Source organism: Cryptomeria japonica, chromosome 5 (genome assembly GCF_030272615.1).
Source record: "Cryptomeria japonica chromosome 5, Sugi_1.0, whole genome shotgun sequence".
In the NCBI taxonomy this organism is placed as follows: Eukaryota; Viridiplantae; Streptophyta; class Pinopsida; order Cupressales; family Cupressaceae; genus Cryptomeria; species Cryptomeria japonica.
The window spans coordinates 929373596-929386343 of record NC_081409.1 but is presented as its reverse complement, the minus strand read 5'-3'; the positions used below and the strand labels follow the sequence as shown (position 1 = coordinate 929386343).

At 35.1% G+C, this 12748-nt stretch overlaps 1 long non-coding RNA gene across 1 annotated transcript; it reads left to right on the top strand.

The window, feature by feature from the left end:
• Positions 1–5872: 5872 nt before the first annotated feature.
• LOC131037416 (uncharacterized) lies at positions 5873–10550 on the top strand. Its single transcript, XR_009104221.2, has 2 exons — positions 5873–7331; positions 8493–10550. It is a non-coding gene; the product is annotated as an uncharacterized LOC131037416 (long non-coding RNA).
• The last annotated feature ends 2198 nt before the right edge of the window (positions 10551–12748 follow it).

The following is a 12748-nucleotide window of genomic DNA, read 5'->3' as shown; positions in this document are numbered from 1 at the left end:
TTCAAGGGTTCAAGTTCAATATGAATTACAATAATGCGCTACAAAGGTTTAATTTTTCTAAATGTTTTCACGAAAAGACAAAAATCCTATACCCTTAAGATTTTATAGGTCCCAACACATCCATTGTAAAGTAGTGTTTTGATTGAAGAAATTTGCATTTGTTTTAATTATTGAAAATGTAAATTTTTTTCAACCAAGGTTTCTATAATGTCTTCTATCGGGATTTAACTCAATCTGTCCTAGGATTTTTAAATGAAGTATGGATGATGTTGGGAAATGTAAATTGCTAATTTATTATCTTGATTTAGAGCCTACAACCATATTAGTTATCAAAAGATAAATAAACATATAATCTAACAATGTTAAAAATAGAATTCTTATCACAATTATAATATTCAAAATGTATAATGGGATTTCTTTAAGGTTCTTCGTAAACAACCCATCGCCAATATGGAGCACCATTTAAGAGGTCATACAAGGTGCCTTGAGTCATTCCATCCAGTCGTGGACAACTGTCATTTGACCTCCCAACCCACATGGGGTGTCTCTACCAGAATGGCTTCCTAGATACTTGCATTCCTCATATTCACTATCTTCCCTCCAAAATGGAATGGCCAATTGGATGAGAACTTTAAAGGGATCTTCATTATGTGTGTGTGTGTGTGTGTGTGTGTGTGTGTGTGTGTGACAAAATAGCTAACTAGTAAGATCATGTGAAGATCATGATCCATGCATTATGCATCAAACCTAAACACTTATATAATGCATGGGGACTGTATGTTGAATACTGTATGCTAAATATTATCATTTATTCAAATTCATCCTTGATCCCTTTCAATGCTTATATAAATCTGATTTGTTAGTTATACTCATATATATTATTGTATGTTAAATATTCGTCACATATATTCCCCCCTCTCAACAAAATGACTCTCTCTCATAATTATATCTTCATGATGGGAGAGTCACAACCTATCACCAAGTTCGTTGCCCTTTCAAGGGACATAACCCTTCATAATTAATCACTACTTTTCATCATAATGTAATTACTTCCATCATAATTATTCACATCCTTCTTACTAATAATCACTCGTTAATGCCTTCCTTTCCCTTTATTTGGGCAATAGAATCAATATATTTATATCTGTCTTTTACTTTCTTTCATGGTGGTTGGCAAGCATTAGTTAATAAACTAATTTCATTTATATACCTTGTCTAAAGGGAATTGGACAACATTGTAATGTTCATAGTTCAAAGGGAGTCAACCAAAATAGTGGCATTAATTCAAAGGTTTCAAACTAAGATAGTCGACAAGCCACTTTTAAACCTTTCTTACATATATGCTAATTAAATGTCCCAAACTAATTTATATGTGTCTTTTACTTTCTTTCATGTTGGTTGTCAAGCATTAGTTAATAAACTAATTTCATTTGTGTACCTTGTCTAAAGGGAGTTAGACAACATTGTAATGTTCATAGTTCAAAGGGAGTCAACCAAAATAGTGGCATTAATTCAAAGGTGCCAAACTAAGAAAGTCGGCAAGCTAGTTTTAAACTTTTGTAATGGTTGCCTACTTTATTAGACATCAACCCTTTAAATTGGATAATTAGAGCATGATCAACCTACATGGTTCTATAAGTTTCCAAATTGCAAGTTGTATTTATTAATTTAGTGATAATCTCTCCCTCTTTTTGTCCCTATCTTCCCATCACTCCCTTCATTAATATTTCTCTATCTCTAACTCATACAAACATTTTTTGTTTCTCCCTCCTTATCTCTATGTGTTTATCTTTCCCTCTCTCTATCTCTTTCCTTCTCTCTAATCCTTTCTCTATTACCTATCTTGGTCACCTCATTTCTCTCTCACTCTTGCCTCTTCATCTCTATCTTCATATATCCCCCACTTTTGCAAGCATTAGTTAATAAACTAATTTCATTTATATACCTTGTCTTTAAATGGAGTTGGACAACATTGTAATGTTCATAGTTCAAAGGGAGTCAACCAAAATAGTGGCATTAATCCAAAGGTGTCAAACTAAGATAGTCGACAAGCCACTTTTAAACATTTCTTACATATATGCCAATTAAATGTCCCAAACTAATTTATATGTGTCTTTTACTTTCTTTCATGGTGGTTGACAAGCATTAGTTAATAAACTAGTTTCATTTACATACCTTGTCTAAAGGGAGTTAGACAAGATTTTAATGTTCATAGTTCAAAGGAAGTCAACCAAAATAGTGGCATTAATTCAAAGGTGTCAAAATAAGACAGTCAGCAAGACACTTTTAAACCTTTGTAATGGTTGTCTGCTTTATTAGACATCGACCCTTTAAATTGGTACATGACTGATGGCACATAGTTTATGGTACATAGGGTTGAAGGTATTGGTTGTATTGATACCTCTCTCTCTCTCTCTCTCTCTCTCTCTCTCTCTCTCTCTCTCTCTCTCTCTCTCTCTCTCTCTCTCTCTCTCTCTCTCCTTTTATCCATCCTCCTCTCCCCTTTCTCCATCTCCATCTCCATCTATATCTGTATCTTCTCTATTTTGATCTCTTCACCCCTCTCTCTCTTTCTCTTCCCCTCTCTATCTATCCCTTGTCATATTCCTATATGATCTACCTCTATCTCCCTCTCATTCTATTGCAAACATAACATGAGCCTATTGTTAATGGAACTTAATTATCTTCCTAATTCAAAGGTTTTGTTTTAGTTATCATTGGATCCATGTAAGCGGATGCAAAGTGGATTTGAAGCTATCACTTCTCCATTGAGACTTTTGTTGCACAAACATCATTTTCTAAATGGCCTAACAATTGATCTCATGTACTACAAAAATAGACCCAAAATTTCCTTAATTGACCTTCCACAACTCTTTGACATACCCATTGCATACCAAGGTGCAATTGTTATTTTATAACTAGTCATAATGTTTTTTAAATTGCTTCTTTCATATGTATGGTATTAGACCTTGGCCCTAAAAATGAAGAAGAAAGAATCTTGTTTTCATGTTTTTGAGACCATGACATGGGAATTTATTTTGCATGTCTTCTTAATGCAAATGAATTTATAAAAAAATTTAGAGAACGATACCTATTTTATATAACTTATGTCTTGATCCATCCCAATCCCAAGATGAGATCTGTCTTAGATTCACTGTCCCACAAACACCAATAAGCTGCGAGTATCCATGAAAGAGACGTAATGGAGTATCACATGACACATTTATTTGATTTTGAAGTGATGATAATTTTGGAGAGATTTTGGTGCATCTAATTTTCTTTGGAATTTAGATAATTGTTAAGGAGTCACTTTATTGGTAGTTGTTGAGCTTATTCATTTGGATACCACACATGTTGTAATAGCACTAGAGGTGCAAACTTCTCATTTGCATTTTCCCTCGATACATTTTTTTTGTATTAGGAAATTTTTTTGATCAAGAATTAACCATTTACTTTTCACCTGTAATGAATTGATATATGCTTTGGGTAATATATTAGAGGGCAGACAAAAGTTGGAAGAAACAAGGATTACCTTTGTTAGATTCAACCAATTCACGGTAAACAAGAATGTATCTCATTACTTTCTTTTTATCCATATAACGTCTATTTCTACCATTTTAGTCAGTGAATAGGGTGGAGAAATTAATTGGTAAGGATAAGTATGAACATCAAATCATATAATACTAAATCTCTTGTAGTGGTATCATAGATAATGCACCTAAATTGTTTGACAAAATGCCTCAAAGAGAGGTCATGCCAAGGAATGAAATGAAATGCTTGTAAAATGGGCACAACATGGATTTTGCAAGGAAGCTCTCAAAATCTTTGAATTAATGAGGCATTATTGAACACATCCTAACATTGTAAGCTTTGCTTGTATTCTCGTTAGTGGATTAGGGCTGCACATATGTCAATCATATGAGTCGTCCTTATTGCATTACATATACTATTTGGTCAATAGGTGTCCATAGTTGACCTTCATGCCCGTGTTGGCTATCTTGAGGACACCCTAAACATTATATTATACATCATATATGAATATAGGTTGAGTATTTCCAACACTACATTTTTAGTTAGATCCCAAAAATACTTTGCAAACCTGCATCTTATGTTCTACTCTAAAACATATATGAATAAGTGGTTAGGTGTGTGAGGTTCAAATAGTAAAGAGATTGATGAAAGAGTAGAACTAAAAAGATACCTAGATGCAGTTGGATAGAAGAGTACATGCTTATTATGCAGGAGACAAATCGTATCCATAGATACAGGAGATCTATTGACAAATGAAAGAGTGGATTTTTTTTCCTAAGTAAAAGTGTTTTCTTGAGACTAAATGAATTTTAAAGACATATGAGTTTTCTCACAATAAATCCAATGATGTTTTCAAACCATTGCCTAGTAGGGCAAGGGAGGATACCAATGATTTGTAAAGAAAATTCTACAACCTTTGTCAACATCCTTATTGCTTGTGTCCAAATGGAAGCTTTGAAAATAGGGTAGAGACATCCATCAAAGAATAGACAAAATATGTCAATATTCTTGAAAGGAGATGTGGTCTCATGGCTTGCATGATTGCAGGATATGCACAAAAAAGATTCGTAGAAAAATATTTAGAAACTTTCAAGAAAATGCAATTGGCAGGTGTAAACCCAAATTCAACAGCCTTTGACAACATCCTCCCCACCTATGATAAATTGGGAGCTTTGGAACAGGGTATGGACATCCATCAAAGCATATTAAATGTGGATTTTTGTCAAATATTATGGTTGGAAATGCTTTGATAGACATGTATGCAAAATGTGGAAGCATAGACAAGGTACGTGAACTAAATTGTTTGACAAAATGCCTCAAAGAGATGTTTCATGAAATGCGATGATCACAAGATTTGTAAAAAATGGATGTGTTGAAAAGGCTTTAGAAAAATTGAAAAAATACAATTGGTAGGTATAAAGCCAAACTTTTTGTCAGTGTCCTTCATGCTTGTGCCAAAATGGGAGCTTTGGAATAGGGTATGTACATACATCAAAGCATAATGGTAAGGAGATTTTTGTCAGATGTTATAGTTGGAAATTCTATGGTAGACATGAATGCAAAATGTGGAATCATAGACAATGCACTTGAGTTGTTTGTCCAAATGCCTCAAAGAGATGTTATGTAATAAAGGAATCAAGCCACACTACATAAAATATGTAGGAATGAATTAAAATACGATGCATAATACACCTAGATATTAGAGCTAAGAGAATAATGTAATACATGTTTTTCAAAATGACAAGAGGGAAACAATGACTTAATTTCAAATGTGACAATGGATTACTTTGCTGAATATTATGCTAAAATAATCCAAATCATATCAGATATGATTCTAGTATGCTCTAACATATTGCTAATTATTTTGTTGTTTATGCTCAATTATTTTCAAACCACAAAAATGATATCCATACTTCCAAAGTCAAATTTATTTTATAGATTAGACCCTTTGTCATATGAAATCCACTCACTTTAATGTATGCAACATGTGTCTAAAAAATGTGTATGTGTGTAGCATAATGTGAAAAAGGCTATTCTCCATACAAAATGACATGTGATCAAAAACAAAAAATTGCATAATACAATTGTTTTTAGTCTCTTTTTTGCATTTTTACAACATTGAGAAGGTAGATTAAGAGGATGTAACCAATAGAAATGACATAAAAATCCATTTTGATTTATAAAATTTATATTTTTGATCAACTGCTATTTTATATGAAGAATAAAAGACTCCTAAATAATAATAAATGTTGAAATGATGTATATTTATTTAACATTATACTATTAAAAACCATAAGACCATGACTTTTGTGCTCATAAATCACATTCTTAGAGTGTGATTTTGACTTTACCAGTACATCCAAAACAACAGTGAAACATATTCAGTCTGCATTCTGACTATGGTGTATTTAGCTCGATGGTTTCTCTATAGAAAAGCCAAGAAAGCATAGTCATATAAAAATCAGAAATCTTTTGTTAGATCACAGCAATGGATGGAAGCATGGAGAAATCAAAATCGTGCAGGAACAGAGTTGATTTTGTGTTGCGATTTGCTGCCATTGCAGCTACTCTTGTAGCCGCCATTGTTATGGGAAGAGACAAACAGACTCTTGATACTCCCTTTAGCCCTATTGTTGCCAAATACTACTACTCGCCCGCTAATGTGCAATTTTCTCTCTGTTTTTCTCCTCACAATCGCAATTTTGAAAATCTTTTTCAGAGATTTATGTAGCTGTAATTCACTGTGTTTTCTGATGGCAGATTTTTCGTGATAGCAAATTCAATTGCTTGCGTCTATGCTAGGTCAAGACTACCCAATGGAGCTTTTGGTAGTTGTGCTTTTGGTTCGTCTGTTGTGGATTGTACAATGCCTGCGGAGCCCAGATTAAACCGTAGCAGTGGACAGAATGCGGATAAGAGGGTCGAAGCACATGTTAGTAATAGTACCCGCACCTTACCCGGCAACAACAAATTCTAAACCTTCAAAGCCCTAAAACCCCTAAACACCATTTTGCGCAAATGGGTTTTTACAGAGGCTTAGTGACCGGGACGAAAACAGATACAGAGGAAAAAGTAGAAAGAGCTTTTCTAGCTGCATCCACAATAGAGGAGCTCAAGGCTTCATTTAGAACAATGGAGATTGTGTTTGATTCAGATGATAAGAAGCTTTGGTATGGCTTGTCTGAGAATGGTCATATCAATTAAGCGGGTGAGGACCCAGAAACAATTCATATCTATGCCAAAAGGGGCGCTTAGGATTCTAGAAAAACATGAGAAGAGCTCCGTAGAGGTAGCCATGTCTCTTCATCTCATGGGCTCTGTACATTACGCACCAGCTAAGTTCCCGTGCAGATCAAACCTATAAGTTTTGCCGCACAGATTCAACCGTTCGGAAAATTTTCCGATAATTTAACGGCGCGAGGAATTGAAATCCGGTGGGCAAGGCCCACATTAAAAAGCCGATTTTGAAAGTTATATGATTTACAGGACTTAAGTTGTTTTTGGAAAGTTGAGATTTTTGGAAAGTTGAGTTTTTTGGAAAGTAGAGATTTTTGGATTAGGAGTTTTCTATATTTATATGGTCTTGTTTAAGTTTTTTTGATATTCAGTTCTTAGAAAGTAATTTTTGGGGAGATTTTTTTTAATGGCTTTTAGGGTTTTAAAATTTGGTGGTTAAAAGCCAGATTGAGCCAGAATAATATTGATATTGATTTTGGAAGCTGGATGGATTCAGTTTGCTTGAGGTAAAGGAGTGCTGGGATAGCTGATCCTTGTCAAGGTCCACATCGGCAGGCATAAAGGTAAGTTCAGGTTGGTTTGATTTGTTGCTTTCACCATGAGCATCATTGAGATGTAAGTGCTAAATGCAATGGGAATGGGTTAAAGGAAACAATTGCGTAGGAGAGTTAGGTTAAACATATTCACTGTTATCAACCAGACTTTATGTATACACTAAATTATCTTGAGTGTATAAATTTTTAGTTGGGAATGCAAATCTCAAGTATTTTCTCTTTGCCGCAGTCGTAGAATTAAAAATATAATTATAACTCCACCATCGGTTTTTAATGACGCTAGATTTTAAATGAGGGCTTGAAGTAGCAAACCATTTGAGTCTTATATAATTTGTATCTGTAATGATTTCTCATATCTTTTCAATATTTTTCATTTCCTGAGGGCCTTGTTTGGCATATTATTTTTTTTTCCCTGTTATTAGTTATCTGAACAATTTGAAATATTTTCTCTTTGTTGCAGCGACAAATTAGAAAATCTTGTGATGATGATACTCATATTCTCAATTTACAAAATTCAAAAGATTATAATACAATTTGTGAATGCCGAGCACTAGAAACAAACAACTTAACTCATCAGCTTTCTCAATGTTTATTGTTTTCTTAGGGTTTTGTTTGCAAAGCAGATCCATTTTTTGTTGTAGGATGTCTGTAAATCTACATTTTTTAGGTACAGACTAGAAAATCTAGATTTAATACAAACCTATTTCATGTTTTCCTGTTTGTAGTGTTAACTTATAAAGCGGAAAGCTTGAAGGAATAGCAAATGTGGTTCTTCTGCTGTGCATTGCATGCAGGCTTTCTGTTCTTTATGGGACTTATGTAAATCTACTTTACCTATACTATATTAGAAAGCTTTTAATTTAAAGATATCTTTTTGTTTTTCTTCCTGTTATTTTAATTGGAGCTGGAAGTAGAACAAAATGTGGATTATGTATCAAATTTTTGTGGCTTGCTGATGAAATTTTACATGCAATTTGAGCTCTGAATGATTTTGGTCAATTGGTATGCAACCCGTAAATTTCTTGTCTAAAGGCAGTATTTAATTTATAAGCATTGCTTTATAATTTCTGGTTCTGCTATTATAATGCTGTCTTTTTGATCAATTCTGGAATGCAATGCGAGTCTCAATTTCATATTGATCAATTGCTGTGTACATTCTTTGAAGTGCAGAGTATAAGTAATATTGTGAGTCAGTTAGTAACAAGGGTTCTGTTCATAGTGATAATTTTCCCTTTACCATACGGGACTCTGCAAAGTTTTCAAGCATCTCATGTATATCTCCTTCTGAAGCTGAACAAGCAAGCAAGTAGGAGAAGGAAAAAGATTTTGCCAGTGCAAAAAAGATGGAAAATAGAGTTTCGGGCTTTCAACTGAATTCACCGTTTCCCCGTGAGATACTGAGTTGCAAGTACACAGTGGAAATTTTTTAAATTTTAAGAAAAACTAAAAGTGTAATAATGACTAGAGAGGTGAATTCTGAAGCTTCCAGAGAAAGTTTGCATCTTTTGACAGCTGGTTCTTAAATTCCTGTTATTAATGGAGTCAATTTGAACCATGAAAAAGATGCTGCAGGATAATGTAATCAGAGAGAAGCAGAATACTGTTCCAATATGAGTCATTTACCTGTTGGATATATGATGATTTTGAAGGGAAGCTCATTAGTTCTGATTTCAATAATCAAGAATTTCTTTGCATTTGTGTTCTGGCGACCATTTTGCAGCCAGATTATTAACAACTGCTTTTGTACGCCAGGGAACTTCGGAACGTCTGCTGGACGATTATATACTTTTGATGGGTCGAGGTAAAGTCCAACTGAGAGGATTCTCTAGTTCTTACAGGCCATATAATTTTGTTCTGATTCAACTATATTAGATAACGACCTTGAATGAGCAGGAAATACAAGATTTGGTGTTGCTCTTTCTGCCAGAGAAATGGATTACTAGTTCACTTTAGAAAACAGAGCAATCTGAAACTAGTACTGCCAGAGGGGTTCCTACCTTTTGATGGATCCAGGTTTAGTCTAATTTAAGAGGCTTCTCTTTGCTTTTAAATTTTCCGTAGAGAATGTCTGTGCCAGTGTAGCTGATGTGGAAGAAGAAATGACTGATCTATTTCAAAATTCACGGTTGTGGCATCACAGAGAATTCATCTATAGAAATGTTTTAGATAGAGAATTGAAATGTAGACCTAATACTTTGTTGCTGTTATGTTCCACATAGTGTTGTGATCCATGGGCTGAGGATATAAATATCTCTTCAGAACTCAATATTATTATCTAGAACAGCCAATTGCTTTGAAGTGCTCTCTGTTTCCTCAAGGCTCAGAATGGACAAAAACATTGTGTGGGACTTAACTGCAATTTCAGTGTTTAGTCTGCATTCCAAACCTGAAGCATTTCTGTGGGTACAATCTCTTACACCACCCCAATATGGAAGCTTCAAATAAAACAATGTCTTCAGATAATCGTCAAATGGGTCAATAACAACAAGCAAAACCTCTTCAATTGGACTGAACTTGGAGCCGTCAAAAGCTATGAATTCTGTAATGCTCTAGCAGTAAATCTCTCAGATTTCCTTAATGTATATACAGTAGAATCTAACAAAACTAGAAAATTCTCCAGCATTATTCCTGGTATAGAAACAGGCATCATAATCAATTTATGTGGCAGAGGTCAATGAGGAGCAAATTTAAATCCATCAGTTCTTGCTCACTCATTTTAGAATTGATTAATAAGATCAAACTTTATTTTGTCATCTAAAAGCACCCGAATCACTAGGCAATCTTGGATGAGAACAATAGTTTACTTTGTTGATCCCTTTGATCCGGTGCTTCATCATCTTTGAAGAACCTGATGCTGCAGCATCGTTTTTCAACTATGAAGAATTTATAGATGGATATTTAGAGGTCATATCTTTAAATGTTGTCGAGTTCTTTGTTAAACAAAGACACCTTACTCTAGAAGCTTCAGAATTCACTTCTCCAGTCAATATTGCCCTTTTCTGTTTATCTGTTTATTTAGACTTTAGCAAGCCTTCTTTATGGTTTGCAACTTGGTTTACCTATTGGGAACTGAATTATTTTCCAAAAACTTGAGTAATTTTTCGCTTTGATATTGGGACCTTGTTCCTTTGGTCCTAACAGTTACAGTGCCTTGTTATATAGTAAACCTAAAGCTTTTCTGTAACCCTGATTAATTGTAATTCCTATGTATAGCAAGATAATTGCTTGTCAAGGACAGTTTCTATTATTCTCTCTAGTAGTTATAAACACATTTTTCTTGTTTAACTTCTTTACTATTCCAGTACATAAGAATATCCACAAGTAGACATCACAGAGCTCGAATTTACACTCCGCAAATAGCCAAATATTGCCTATATTTTGGCACACAATGGTACTATTTCTCTGCAATTTACTTAAAACGGTGGAACTATTTATCGAAATTGAACTGAGATTTGAATTGCAATGACCATTTCATCAGTATTATCAGCTTACAAAATTATAACATAGTGTAACAAATGCTAATTGTTTCAGCTCAATAGTGCAGTACTGCAACGAATTGTAAATCTAATGCAGCTTTAAAAGAATAATGAACACCGGCAAATTAATACGAAATTCTCATAAATTTCCATAGGGCAAGATTTTGTTTTACCTTTTGGCTATGTGAATTTGTAATAGGCATGATGTTTCCAGTCTCACTAAATAAATTTAAATGATTTTAGTAAAAAAATTACCTAAGTTTTATTTTTTCAATATTTTGGATTCTATATGATCCATGGACAAAGGAGAAACTCAAATACAATTTTAATGAGAAATATTCAAATATAATTTGAATTTTGTTTTAAACCAATTTTAATAACTAAATATAGATTGTTAATTACATTCAAAGATGTTGAATAACAGCAAGATAACAAATCTCATACATATTTGTGAGTGTACATAATATTGAAAAAAATAAAATAGAAGTAATGAATAATGGCTTTTCAAAAGCAAATGTAAAAATTACATTGAAAAATAAAACAATTGCATTACAAATAAATTGAATTATACCATGTTTTTGATTAAAAAAAAGCAGCGTTAGTTAGGGTGCCGACCCTTAACATAGTCAGAGACTATAAAAAAGACAACAAATCAAGGGAGCAAGCCCCTTTACAACAAACAGATAAAAAAACAAACTAGACTCAACTCAAGGAGGGGAAGAGACACCCAAACCTTGAGAGGGAGAGGTTAGGACAAGGGGGGAAGACCTCCCCTTTCGCCTTCGACGAACCACAGTCCAGGCGATACAATCATTAGGACCAAGAAAGAGATCAGGACGCTGAGAAACAACGACAGATTGTTGCAAGGTAGGCTGTCGAAGCAGAGCAACACCAGAAACAGGCTCAACAGTAGTAGAACAAGGCTGCTAAATAGCAGTGAGAGGGTCAGTAGAAGGTTCAACACCAGTGAGAGGCTCTTCATCACAGGAGGAAACATCATCCTCATGAGAGGAACAAGTAGTATCCAATGCATTGACAATCAAATGTTCAATGGCGGCGTCTTTCCACCAAGTAGCAGCACCCTTATGGCGAGGAAGAGAACAGTTTGAAGCAAGCCCCATTGAGAAACATTTTCGACAATGGAAGGGCAGACCCTCATAATCCAATGGTTGAGACCAAGGCCTATCCCCAACCATAAGAACAACATCCTTGGGGAGAGGTAAGGAGATGTTGATGTCAACCAACAAGCGAGCAAAGGTAGAGTGCCCCATAGAAGACGTGGCCTCATCCAACTTCAAGAAACGACCAATGGAGTTGCCAATGGCCTCGTAGCAGGAGAGTTCCCAAAAATGGAGAGGGAGATTAGGAAGGCGAACCCATATTGGACACACAGACAATGATTCAGTGAGGGGATTAAAAGAGGTTGTCCAGGGCTTGACAGAAAGAGAGTTATCTCCTCAAGCCCACACTTTGTCCAAAACCAAGTTTCTATCCAAGGTAGAAGTAAAGGATGCAATTAAAAAACCCTTCCCACAAGGAAAGAGCTCAATGTTGTGGGCAATCAGGGGTTTCCAAGAGTTACTCACCCAATGATGGAGATCTGGAAGAGAGGGCCAGAGCCCAGAAAATCTACACACCAATGCATTACTATGATAGAAGTCAATATTGTCCACAACATCCAGGCCACAAACCACCACAAGGGAAGATTTGGCACAAAGAAGGGGACAAACCCCCTTAATAGTAGAAGCTCTAGCCGCACGAGCGTAACTTCTTCCACCAAAAAGAGGAGGAGGTCTGGGAGCATCCACACCTTTGCCAGCAAAAGTAGTAGCCGAAGAAGTAGCAGTGCCCTTAGTAAAGGGAAGACCCCCCACGCCAAAGCCCACGGGAGGAGGGGGAAGGTTCGAGCCAACCAAAGCATCAACGAGAGAGACAACATTAGCCGACACA